Raw genomic sequence first — 11,629 nt, 5'->3', positions numbered from 1 at the left:
CAATTAAATACATAAATAAAAATGACATAAATCTTTTCCCTAGTTTGTAGACGCGGTAAATTTTGCGCAAACCATTTAAAATACGCTTATTGGGATTTTATTTTTACCAAAAATATGTAGCAGAATACAAATTGGCCTAAAACTATGAAAAAATGTGAATTTAAATTTCTTTTTTGGGAATGTTATATAGCAGAATGTGAAAAATATATATTTTTTCCAGAATCGTTGCTCTTTTTTTGCTTATAGCACAATAAATAAAAATCGCACAGGTGATCAAATACCACCAAAGAAAGCTCAATTTGTGAGAAAAAAGGACACCAATTTTACTTAGGTACAGCTTTGCATGACTGCGCAATTGTCAGTTAAATAATGCAGTGCCGAATCGCAAAAAAGGGCCTGGTACTCCGTCCGGTCCAAAAGTGGTTAAAGAAGTTGTAAAGGCAGAAGGTGCGTTCTATGCATTAAGATAAAAGCCCCACAGGAACCTCTAATACTTACCTGAGCCCCATCTCTGTCCAGTGATGTCCACAAGTCCCTCGGCCGTCTGGGACTCTCCCTCCTGATTGGCTGAGACACAGCCACCGTGCCATTGTCAATCAAAGTCAGTTAGCCAATCAGGAGAGAGAGGGGGGACCAAACTGCAGCTCCGTGTCTGAATGGATACACTGAGCTGCAGCTTAGCTCGGGTGCTCCCATAGCAAGCTGCTTGCTGTGGGGGCACTGGACAGGAGGGAGGGGCTAGGAGACATGAAAAGGGACCCGAGTAGAGGAGGATTGGGGCTGCTCTGTGCAAAACCATTACACATAGCAGGTAAGTATTAACCACTTAAGCCCCAGCCCTATTTCGGACACTTTTTGTTCACGCGTTAAAACCAGTATTTTTTCCTAGAAAACTACTTAGAACACCCAAACATTATATATATTTTTTTAGCAAAGACTCTGGAGAATAAAATGTCGGTCATTGCAATATTTTTTGTCACGCGTTATTTGCACAGCGTTCTTTAAAACGCCATTTTTTTGGAAAAATTTTGAAAAATCACATTTCACTGCATTTTAAAAATACTAAACAGTAAAGTTAGCACATTTTTTTTGTATATTGTGAAAGATGATGTCACGCCGAGTAAATAGATACCCAACATGTTACGGTTTAAAATTGCGCCCCCCCGTGGGATGGCGACAAACTACGGTCAATAGAGATCTCAATAGGCGACGCTTTGAATTTATTTACCAGTTTAGAATTAGAATGTAGCTCTTTTTTTATTATTATTGCTCACGCTCTGGCAATCGCGGCGATATCTCACATGCGTGGTTTGAACAGCGATTTCATTTGTGGCTCGACTTCCGTATAAAGTTTTTTTTTTTGTGCGCAAGCTAACGGTGACGGGGGCGGCTACATTTTTTTTTCCCATTTATTTTATTTATTTTTTTAACTTTATTACAGTTTTTAAAAAAAAATTAAAAATCTGATCACTTTTATTGCTGTCACAAGCAATGTAAACATCCCTTGTGACACCAATATGCAGTGACAGGTACACTTTATGGAGGGATCGAGGGTCTAAAAGACCCCAAACCCCTCCCCTACACTTCCCTGTATGCAAAACGCAGAAAACGGTGTTTTTGCATACAGCTGTTTTTCAAATTTGCCGCCTTTTGCAGCACAGTAACCCGGAAGTGACGTCATGGACGCCGCCTCCGGGTTACGTCATCGGAGACCCGATCGAAGCCGTTTCCGGCTTTGATCGGGACTCCATCCAGCCGGCGGACGTGCCGGCTGGGTGCTCGGGGCTCCCGGTGGGACGGGAGCCCCGGTAACAGCCACGGAAGGCGGCAGGAGGGGGGGGGGACGTCCCCTCCCGCCCCCCCCCCGGGTAACGATCGAGCGGCTCCCGAGCCACATCAGTCGGTACAGACGGAATGCCAACCGTCGGCTCTAAACCACGGTACCGGGATGATGCCTCTAACTAGAGGCATTATCCCGGTATAACCCCGCAAAGTTTACCGACGTACCCCTACGTCAGTATGCGGTAAGTGGTTAAAGTGTAATTTTTTTTTTTTTTACCAAAAATATGTAGCAGAATACAAATTGGCCTAAAAGGATGAAAAAATTAGATTTTTACATTTTTTTGGGGGGAATGTTATATAGCAGAAAGTGAAAAATATTTTTTTTTCCAGAATTTTCGCTCTTTTTTTGTTTATAGCGCAATAAATAAAAATTGCAGAGGTGATCAAATACCACCAAAAGAAAGCTCTGTTTGTGAGATAAAAAGGACATCAATTTTATTAGGTACAGCGTCGCACGACCGCGCAATTGTCAGTTAAAATAACGCAGTCATTAAGGGGCAAAACCTTCCGGTCCAGAAGTGGCTAAATGAGACCTTACAGTGTATTGGAAATATATACTGGCCTATAAATGAACATAAATATATACAGGTGCGCTTACTACTAGTGTCAGGTACAAGAAGATACGTGAAATGTTCTAACCAACAACTTGAATCCAGCAAATAAGTGAAAAATTTACTGAATGAATACATAAAAAAATATATCAGTAAATATACTCAAAGGATATTCACATGCAAAATTTGCAAACTTATTTAACCACTTGCCGACTGCTCACATTGCTGCTACTGCAGCAGAGCGGCTCGGCTGGGTCTGGCGAAGTAGACCTAATATAGACACCTCCCTCTCTCGGCGGCGCACGTGCGCCGCCGGAAGCTCGCCCCCTGTGTTAAGACACAGCGGGAGTCAGGCCAGGGGAGGAGAGGCGGCGATCACCATCTCTCTTCCCCAAACCTCAGGGAAAGGGTGAGGAAATCCGCTCGCTTGTGTAAACAAAGCGGGCGGATCTCCTCTGTAACAGGCAGGGACAGATCACAGGAGTCAGCATAGCTGAACCTGCGATCTGTGTCACACAACCCCCTCCCCCCACACATGTCAGTAAGCATGAGGCACACATTTGACCCCTTGATAACCAACAGTGTTAACCCCTTCCCTGCCAGTGTAATTATTACAGTAACAGTGCATATTAATAGCACTGATTATTGTAGTAATGTCACTGGTCCCCCCCAAAAGTGTCAAAAATGTCAGTTAGGAGTCCGATCTGTCCGCCGCAATGTCGCAGTCCCGCAAAAAAATCGCAGATCGCCGCCATTACTAGTAAAAAAAAAATAAACAATAAAAATGACAAATCTTTCCCGTAGTTAGTAAACATAGAAACATAGAATGTGTCGGCAGATAAGAACCATGTGGCCCATCTAGTCTGCCCAATATATCTGAATCCTATGATTAGCCCCTGGCCCTATCTTGTATGAAGGATAGCCTTATGCCTATCCCATGCATGCTTAAACTCCTTCACTGTATTTGCAGCTACCACTTCTGCAGGAAGGTTATTCCATGCATCCACTACTCTCTCAGTAAAGTAATACTTCCTCATATTACTTTTAAACCTTTGCCCCTCGAATTTAAAACTGTGTCCTCTTGTGGTAGTTTTTCTTCTTTTAAATATGCTCTCCTCCTTTACTGAGTTGATTCCCTTTATGTATTTAAAAGTTTCTATCATATCCCCTCTGTCTCTTCTTTCTTCCAAGCTATACATGTTAAGGTCCTTTAACCTTTCCTGGTAAGTTTTTTCCTGCAATCCATGTACTAGTTTAGTAGCTCTTCTCTGAACTCTCTCTAGAGTATCTATATCCTTCTGGAGATATGGCCTCCAGTACTGCGCACAATACTCCAAGTAAGGTCTCACCAGTGTTCTGTACAGCGGCATAAGCACTTCTCTCTTTCTACTGCTTATACCTCTCCCTATACATCCAAGCATTCTGCTGGCATTTCGTGCTGCTCTATTACATTGTCTTCCCACCTTTAAGTCTTCTGAAATAATTACTCCTAAATCCCTTTCCTCAGATACTGAGGTCAGGACTGTGTCAAATATTCTATATTCTGCCCTTGGGTTTTTACGCCCCAGGTGCATTATCTTGCACTTATCCACATTAAATTTCAGTTGCCAGAGTTCTGACCATTCTTCTAGTTTTCCTAAATCCTTTTCCATTTGGCGTTTCCCTCCAGGAACATCAACCCTGTTACATATCTTTGTGTCATCAGCAAAAAGACAAACCTTACCATCGAGGCCTTTTGCAATATCACTTATGAAGATATTAAACAAAATTGGTCCCAGTACGGATCCCTGAGGTACCCCACTGGTAACATGACCTTGTTCTGAATGTTCTCCATTGACTACAACCCTCTGTTGTCTGTCACTCAGCCACTGCCTAATCCACTCAACAATATGGGAGTCCATGCTCAATGACTGCAGTTTATTGATAAGTCTTCTATGTGGGACAGTGTCAAAAGCCTTACTAAAATCTAGATATGCAATGTCTACTGCACCTCCACCGTCTATTATTTTAGTCACCCAGTCAAAAAAATCTATAAGATTTGTTTGACATGATCTCCCTGAAGTAAACCCATGTTGTTTTTCATCTTGCAATCCATGGGATTTAAGATGTTCCACAATCCCATCCTTTAATAGGGTTTCCATTAATTTGCCTACTATTGATGTCAGACTCACTGGTCTATAGTTGCTCGATTCCTCCCTACTACCTTTCTTGTGAATGGGCACGACATTTGCCAATTTCCAATCTTCCGGGACGACTCCTGTTACTAATGATTGCGATAACTTTTGCGCAAACCAATCAAAATACGCTTATTGTGATTTTTTTTTTTACCAAAGATATTTAGCAGAAAACAAATTGGCCTAAAATGTTAAAAAATTTTGGTTTGTAAATTTTTTTTTGGGAATGTTATATATCAGAATGTGAAAAATATATATATTTTTTATTTTCAAAATTGTCGCTCTTTTTTTCAAAAATTAAAAAATCGCACAGGTGATCAAATACCACCAAAAGAAAGCTCTATTTGTGGGGGAAAAAAGGATGTAAATTTAATTTGGATACAGCGTTGCACGACCACGCAATTGTCCGTTAAAGTAAAGCAGTGCCGAATCGCAAAATATGGTATGGTCAGGAATGGGGTAAAATCTTCTGGTCTTAAAGTGGTTAAAAATACGCTCATTAAGAATTTTTTTGTCAAAGACATGTAGCTAAATACATTTTGGCCTAAATATATGACAAAAAATTTTATATAATGGATATTTTTTAACTGACAAAGTAGAAAATGTCAATGGCTTATCGATCTGCCCAAAGAAGCTCTTGTACCTTTTTGGGCGTCATGCGTCCCGCGATTTTTTTTGCACGATGTTACCGCGATTCGGCAGGCGCAAATTGCGGCAACATCGCACAGCGTTTGGGGTGCTATTGCAAATCGCGGGCAACGCACAGGCGTCCGGCGATTTGCAATGATTTCCGGATCGCGGGCAGAATCGCGGTGATTCTGCCCGCGATCGATACGCTGACATGTGAATGGAGCCTAAAGTGAGATATGTATCACAATAAAAACAACAGTCATGAAAAGTGTTGCGCTATCCAAACAATATAGTGCATCAAAACATCACATTCACATGACACACAAAAAGTCCAAAAATAGCGATGATGTAAGGAGAGGGTCCTCCTTTCCAAAGTAAATTCCCTCCATCTGGTAAATTCACCGCCACCACATATATGGCATACCTGCCAACTGTCCCGTTTTTCCCGGGACAATCCCGGCAAATAGGAGCCTGTCCCGGGTAATTTACACTGTCCCTGTTAATCAGGGACAATGTAAATCATTTAAAAAAAAATAATAAATTTTGCTCCGCACAGTGTCGCTCTCACCCCAGCTATGTGTTGTTCTGGCAGCAGGTTGTCTCTCTCTCGGTGCCCGCTCACTCTTCCCGTCTGTCGCAAATTTAACGTGTCACCGGAGCCAGGGTGTCAGCATGGTGCACTTTCCAAAATCCGCCAGCAGGGGGAGGCAGAGCACCTTCCGACAAGCTGACACTTTAGAATTGCAGGGAATTTTGATGAGAATATTAAACTTTAGGCAGAAGTAGTGCAGCTGAATGGGAGAATTATTCCAACTCTGCTACTTTGGCCTCAAGTTTTCAATTCCCTTTCCAATTTCCTGTAATTCTCTCTTTATGAGGTAGACCTTATAATCTGATAAGTAGGCGGAGATTAATTATGCAGAGTGGGCGGAGCTTCAGGGAAGTGGGTGTGGTAAGTAATTGATAGCTGTGCTGCAAAGTGTCCCTGGAAATTTTTTTCAAATGTTGGCAACTATGATATGGATGTCCTCTTACCAGGGAGTATGGACCTCCTATCATGGAAGATCAACTGGGCTAGTGTGTTTCCACTGATGTTGTTCCAACATAAAGACGAAAGGGACCATTTAAGAGTTCCCACAAACTTGACAATACTCCAAACCCCCTCAGACAGACATACCCATTGGTGTGAACCCAATAAAGAGATAAGCGCTGATAGAAACCTCTTACGGGTATTCCTTATTTTTTTTACATTTCTTTATTTATTTAGTAAGAGGTTTCAATACAAACAGAGTGAAGGCACATCAGGCAAAAATGAAACAGTACAATCTGACAACAGCGTCATAAACAGCTCTTCACCAAGGTTACCATAACTGTAACAAGAATATAGTCCACTGGAACAGTCCCCTCCTTGGTGTGCAAGAGAACATACATCCCAAATGTTACACAGGATGGCAGACTGAATAACATGTAAACAACCTCAATTTATAGCAAACTTATGGGTGTCGGGTACCAGGGTAGTACCGACGGACAGGCTCCTGTACAGAGCAGGAGCAGGAAACGGTAACTCCACACCATGGAGTCAGTCAGGGAGTGAACAGGTAGCAGGGATAGAAGCTACAGAAGATCCCAGTCTCAAGGAGAAAGTGCGAGTAGGTACAGAGGGGAGAGTGGGAGGAAGGGAACTGGAAACACGGGGTGAGGAGGAAAAAAGTAAAAGTGAGAAGAAAGGGGGGAGGAAGGGAGCAGGAAGGAAGCTGAAGGTGCTGGCGATACCCGGGTCCCCAGGCATGTATATACCCCCCACACCCCCAGAGCCCTTCGACAGACTGGAGACAGAGAGCTCCCGCAGGTAGGCGTCTGTACATGTGAAGTAGTCCCACGGTCTCCATTTGTCCCAGAAAGCTTGTTCTTGATTGTACAAAGTAGCTGACAAGTCCTCCATGTCCCGAAGCTCCTTAACCTTTGAAAACCACAGAGACCTCGGGGGTTTATCATGTGATCTCCAACAGAGGGGTATGCAGGCTTTGGCAGCATTTAAAAGCTGAATAGTCAGAGAGGACTTGTATTTCTTAAAGCGAAGTTCCAGCCCCAAAATCATGCCTGCCGATATTATGGCATCTGCTTCCTTATCTTTTCCCGAAAGCCTGAATTGGATATTGCCGGCATTTTTATTTTTTTACTTACCTTTTTAGAGAGGATAATCTACTCACCTTACCATCCACTTACTCCTTCCTCGGCCGCGGCCCGCGCCGTCACTTCCTATCCCGCAATGTGTCCTGGGAGCTCCTACTCGTGGCTTCCAGGATGCAATGGGCGGTGACGAAGGCGGCCGTCCGCTCCTCTCATCGCGTGATTTCCAAACAGGAAATGATGCAATGTTAGGCGGAGCACAGTACTCCACAGTACATAGTACTGGGCATGCGCGAGATTTCGTGCTGGATTCACCGGCCTCCGCCCACTACAACCAGGAAGCAGGGCAGGCATTTCCCCACAACGGACTTGGCGATCCAGGACAAAGATGGCGACGCTCACAAGAATTTTTGTAAAGTAAGATTTCATGCTTGCAAACATATTATTACAATGTATGAAACAGGATTAGCGGATGTATAGAGGTCTAAGGGTCACTGTTTGGGGGGATATTAAAAAAAAAAAAAGATTCTGTGGCTGGAACTCCACTTTAACTGGCCGTCGGGTGAGGTGCAGCAAACACGCCGCAGGATCATCCGCCACGTCCATGTTAGTAAGCTGTTTGATAACCCCGGCTACTGCTTGATGGGTATTCCTTAATAAAGATAAACATTGCACTTACACGGTTCATGTTTCAAACAGGCATAAAACATGTACAAAGCAGACACTTACTGAATGATGGATACAGAATTACACAGAAACAAAGTCCCCACACTATCCATGCATAACAGGAGTGATGACGTCACCGACTTTGTCCTGCCCAATATGTTTCACTGTCGAAGAGCGTCCTCAAGGGAAATGGAGCGTCTTTGACTGCACATGACTCTACGTTAAGGCACACAACTGTCAAAAATTTTGACAACATAAAAACTGTGAATAATGTTATTACTAGTGTCCCCGGAGGATGTGCGTTGACACAAAAAGCATAGGGATCTATATGCTGATGTCACGCTGCCACTTCCAGTTTTTGGAACTGGCGGCCTTCTGAGTAAGTGCACCAATGTATATGTGTAGCAGCCCCTAGCATTGCTAGAGTGCTAGTGTTAGGATTTTTGTTAGCGCAGATAAATTGTCAAGTTTGGCTGGCAGCCAAGCCTGTGTGTTTTTCTGGGTCAGGGTTGAGTGACTCAGGGAAGGGCTGGTATAACTCACAGGCAGCATCTCTGAGACCTTCCCCTACTTCTAGAAACATGCAGAAGGTTCTAGAATGATGGGAGTGGAGGGGAGGAGGAGCTGCCTGGAGTATTCTGAGGGCCCTGACCAATCCCTAACAGATGGGTTGGCAGGGAGCGGGCCGTCTTATGTACTCGGGATCAGCCCAGCTGGAGTTTGGGTGGAAGATGGAGATGGATTGTTAGGCTGTCGGAGGCCTTTGAGAGTAGCCTCCTAGTCTGGGGGGGGGGGGGGGTGATGAACTAGGTTCAGGTGCAGAAGGGACCCTTTTTCATGACATATGGGGGGATCCTGACCAGGAGACACGGGAGCAAGGAGAGGACAGCAGGAGAACACTAACGGGCAAATCTCAAGGGAGGAAGACAGCCAGCAGGGCTGTTGAGTGTTGCAGTCAGAGGACTGAGAGGCATGTCTGAAGGGACAGGGTGCAAGCAGTCTGGGATGGATGCAGAGTCAGTCTGGGAGGACTGTGGAGAAGTAGCTAGGAGGGCTATTAAAAGGGACAGCTGCAGCCAGGTGGGTTGGCATTGCCTGAAGAGGTGGTAGTGGGATCAGTAGCCACAGGAATAGGACAGCTAAGCACTAAAGACCTCTCTTTTTCTGCTACGCTATCAAAAGGGCCAGCGGTCCCTGCTGGCAAAGGATATTCGCTCTGGATCTGACTGAGTCTGTGTTGGACCAATTTGTCAGTGCTAGCTGGTTCTGGGAGATGTAGTTCTACAAGAAAGTATGTGCTGGAGGTAGAAGAGGAGATGTGTATATATACTGGATGTATATATTTGTGTCCCTGAAGAATTCCTTATTAATCGAGTGGGCATCCCATAATGACTCTATCCCCATCCAAGTTCAATTCCCAAGCTGCAAGGACGGATTCCTGACTCCAGCGTGTGTGGAAAATTTGTGCGCCTAGCTGTGCAGGGTGGGAAATACCCATATTCACCATCGGCTCCTACAAGGGTAGCGCTACATATGTTTTTACTACTTGGCATCTGGATGTTTTTTATTGTTTTTATGTGATCCCTATGCATCAGTAATTTTTTGGTATTTGGCTCCTTACGTAAGAGCAGCTTTTCCATCTAGTGGCATTGTGGGCTTTTCCAAATCTCCTCCAGTTGGTGGGCTGCTACAGTCAGAGGACCTCAGAAGGATGGATGGAGCTGGATGTCCAAAGAGTGGAAGCTGAGATTGTTAATTGCCAATGCGTGACTTGCTGCATTGTCAGCTAGTAAGATGATGAGTGCGGTATTAGCCTTGGTTGTATACGGTGTCCCCTTTTTTGGATGGTGGAAGCAATACACAGAAATTTCTGGAGTAAAAGGACTTTTCAGTTTATTTATGCAATTTTTTAGGTATGATTTTCACTTTTATGGTTTTTATGCACATGATTTATAGTGGATGTTTTAATTAATTATTTGCTTGATTGTTTAACCTGTTCCTGCCCGGCCTATAGGCGGATGACGCCTACACAAACCTCTCATGGATCCGGGTGTATGTCATATGACGTTCTCAAGGATCGCGCCCCCGCGCGTGGCTGTGGGGCGGCGCAGTAGCACGATCTGTCACAGGCTGCGTCCACCAGGCACAGCCAATGACTGATCACTGTCAGTACCATGTGACTGCTGTAACCAATCACAGCAGGTCACATGAGAGTTGTAAACAATGGATGAATGGATTCAAGCCATTCATTGTATACAATTGTGTTGCTAGCTGTGATCGGGCCCAGTGATCACATGGTACAGACAGGGCCAATCACAGCTAATCACAACAAAACAAACTGAACTAATCAATTTCATTCAGTAAAATGTTTGCATATAGCAATGAAATTTGTCGCTATATGAAAACATAATGTGTAAAAAAAAAAAAAAAATAATGATCACTTTCCCACAGTAGTACAATGTTACTATGGTAAAATTATATTGCTCTGGCCACAGTGTGTTAAAAAAACAATCGTAAAAAAAAACAAAATATAGAACAAAATTTGAAAATTAAAAAAAATAGAAAAAAAAAAAACTATTAATTATAATTTTTTTTTCGTACTGTCACCAGTCAGTGTCCCTGATCACTGCCACACAGTTATATGTTGACGGTGTACTGCACTGGTGACAGTGTGTAAAAACCCCCCAAAAATATATATTTTTTAATTTCTTCATTTTCCCAAAAATTATGCCAAAAATGACAACTTCAAAAAACCATCCATGCCTCTTACTAAATACCTTGTACTGTCTAAATTCCAAAAAGGGGTAATTTGGGGGATATTTGTACTGTCCTGACATTTTTCGGACCTCAAGAAATGAGATCGGCCATCAGTACATCAGGATTGATCAATTTTCAACATATACCATAGTTTGTGGACTCAATAACTTTCCTACAGAATAAATACACCGATTTGAGTTATTTTCACCAAATAAATGTAGCAGAATACATTTTGGCCTAAATTCATGAACAAAGATTATTCATTTGCAATATTTTTTAACAGAATCAATGAAAAATGTTTTTTCTTTTTTCAAAATTTTCGGTCATTTTTCATTTTTTTAGCAATAAAAAAAAAAAAAAACTAAAAACCCCAGAGGTGATTAACCTTTCTAGCGGTATTCCCGAGCGTGACTCGGGGTTAGATTTTAGAGCCAAAAGCGGTAACCCCGAGCCACACTTCCTAGCGGGTACCGCTAGGAAGATCGCTGGATCCTGGTAGAGGTTTTACTTACCTTTTCTCCGGGATCCAGCGAAGAAAGCGGGCGGTATGCGGCGGCGGAGCTTCCTCCCGATTGTCTGCGAGCCCCGGCTTCCGTCTCCGGCGACGTGGCGTTTGCCGGGGGGTGGAACCGGCGGCAAATTCAAATGTAAAACACACCAAACACACTGATACTATTCAAAATAAAATCACATTACATTGCCCCCCAGTGCCCTTTCCTGCAGTTTTACTGTACTTTTTATGTATATATATATATATATATATATATATATATACGTATATATATACGTATATACTGTATATATATATATATATATATATATATATATATATATATATATATATATATACATATATATCTATATATATATATATATATA

This window comes from Pelophylax lessonae, assembly GCF_965119305.1.
Source record: "Pelophylax lessonae genome assembly, chromosome: 9".
Lineage (NCBI taxonomy): Eukaryota > Metazoa > Chordata > Amphibia > Anura > Ranidae > Pelophylax > Pelophylax lessonae.
The sequence above is the reverse complement of the archived record's forward strand: the minus strand, read 5'-3'. Positions refer to the sequence as shown.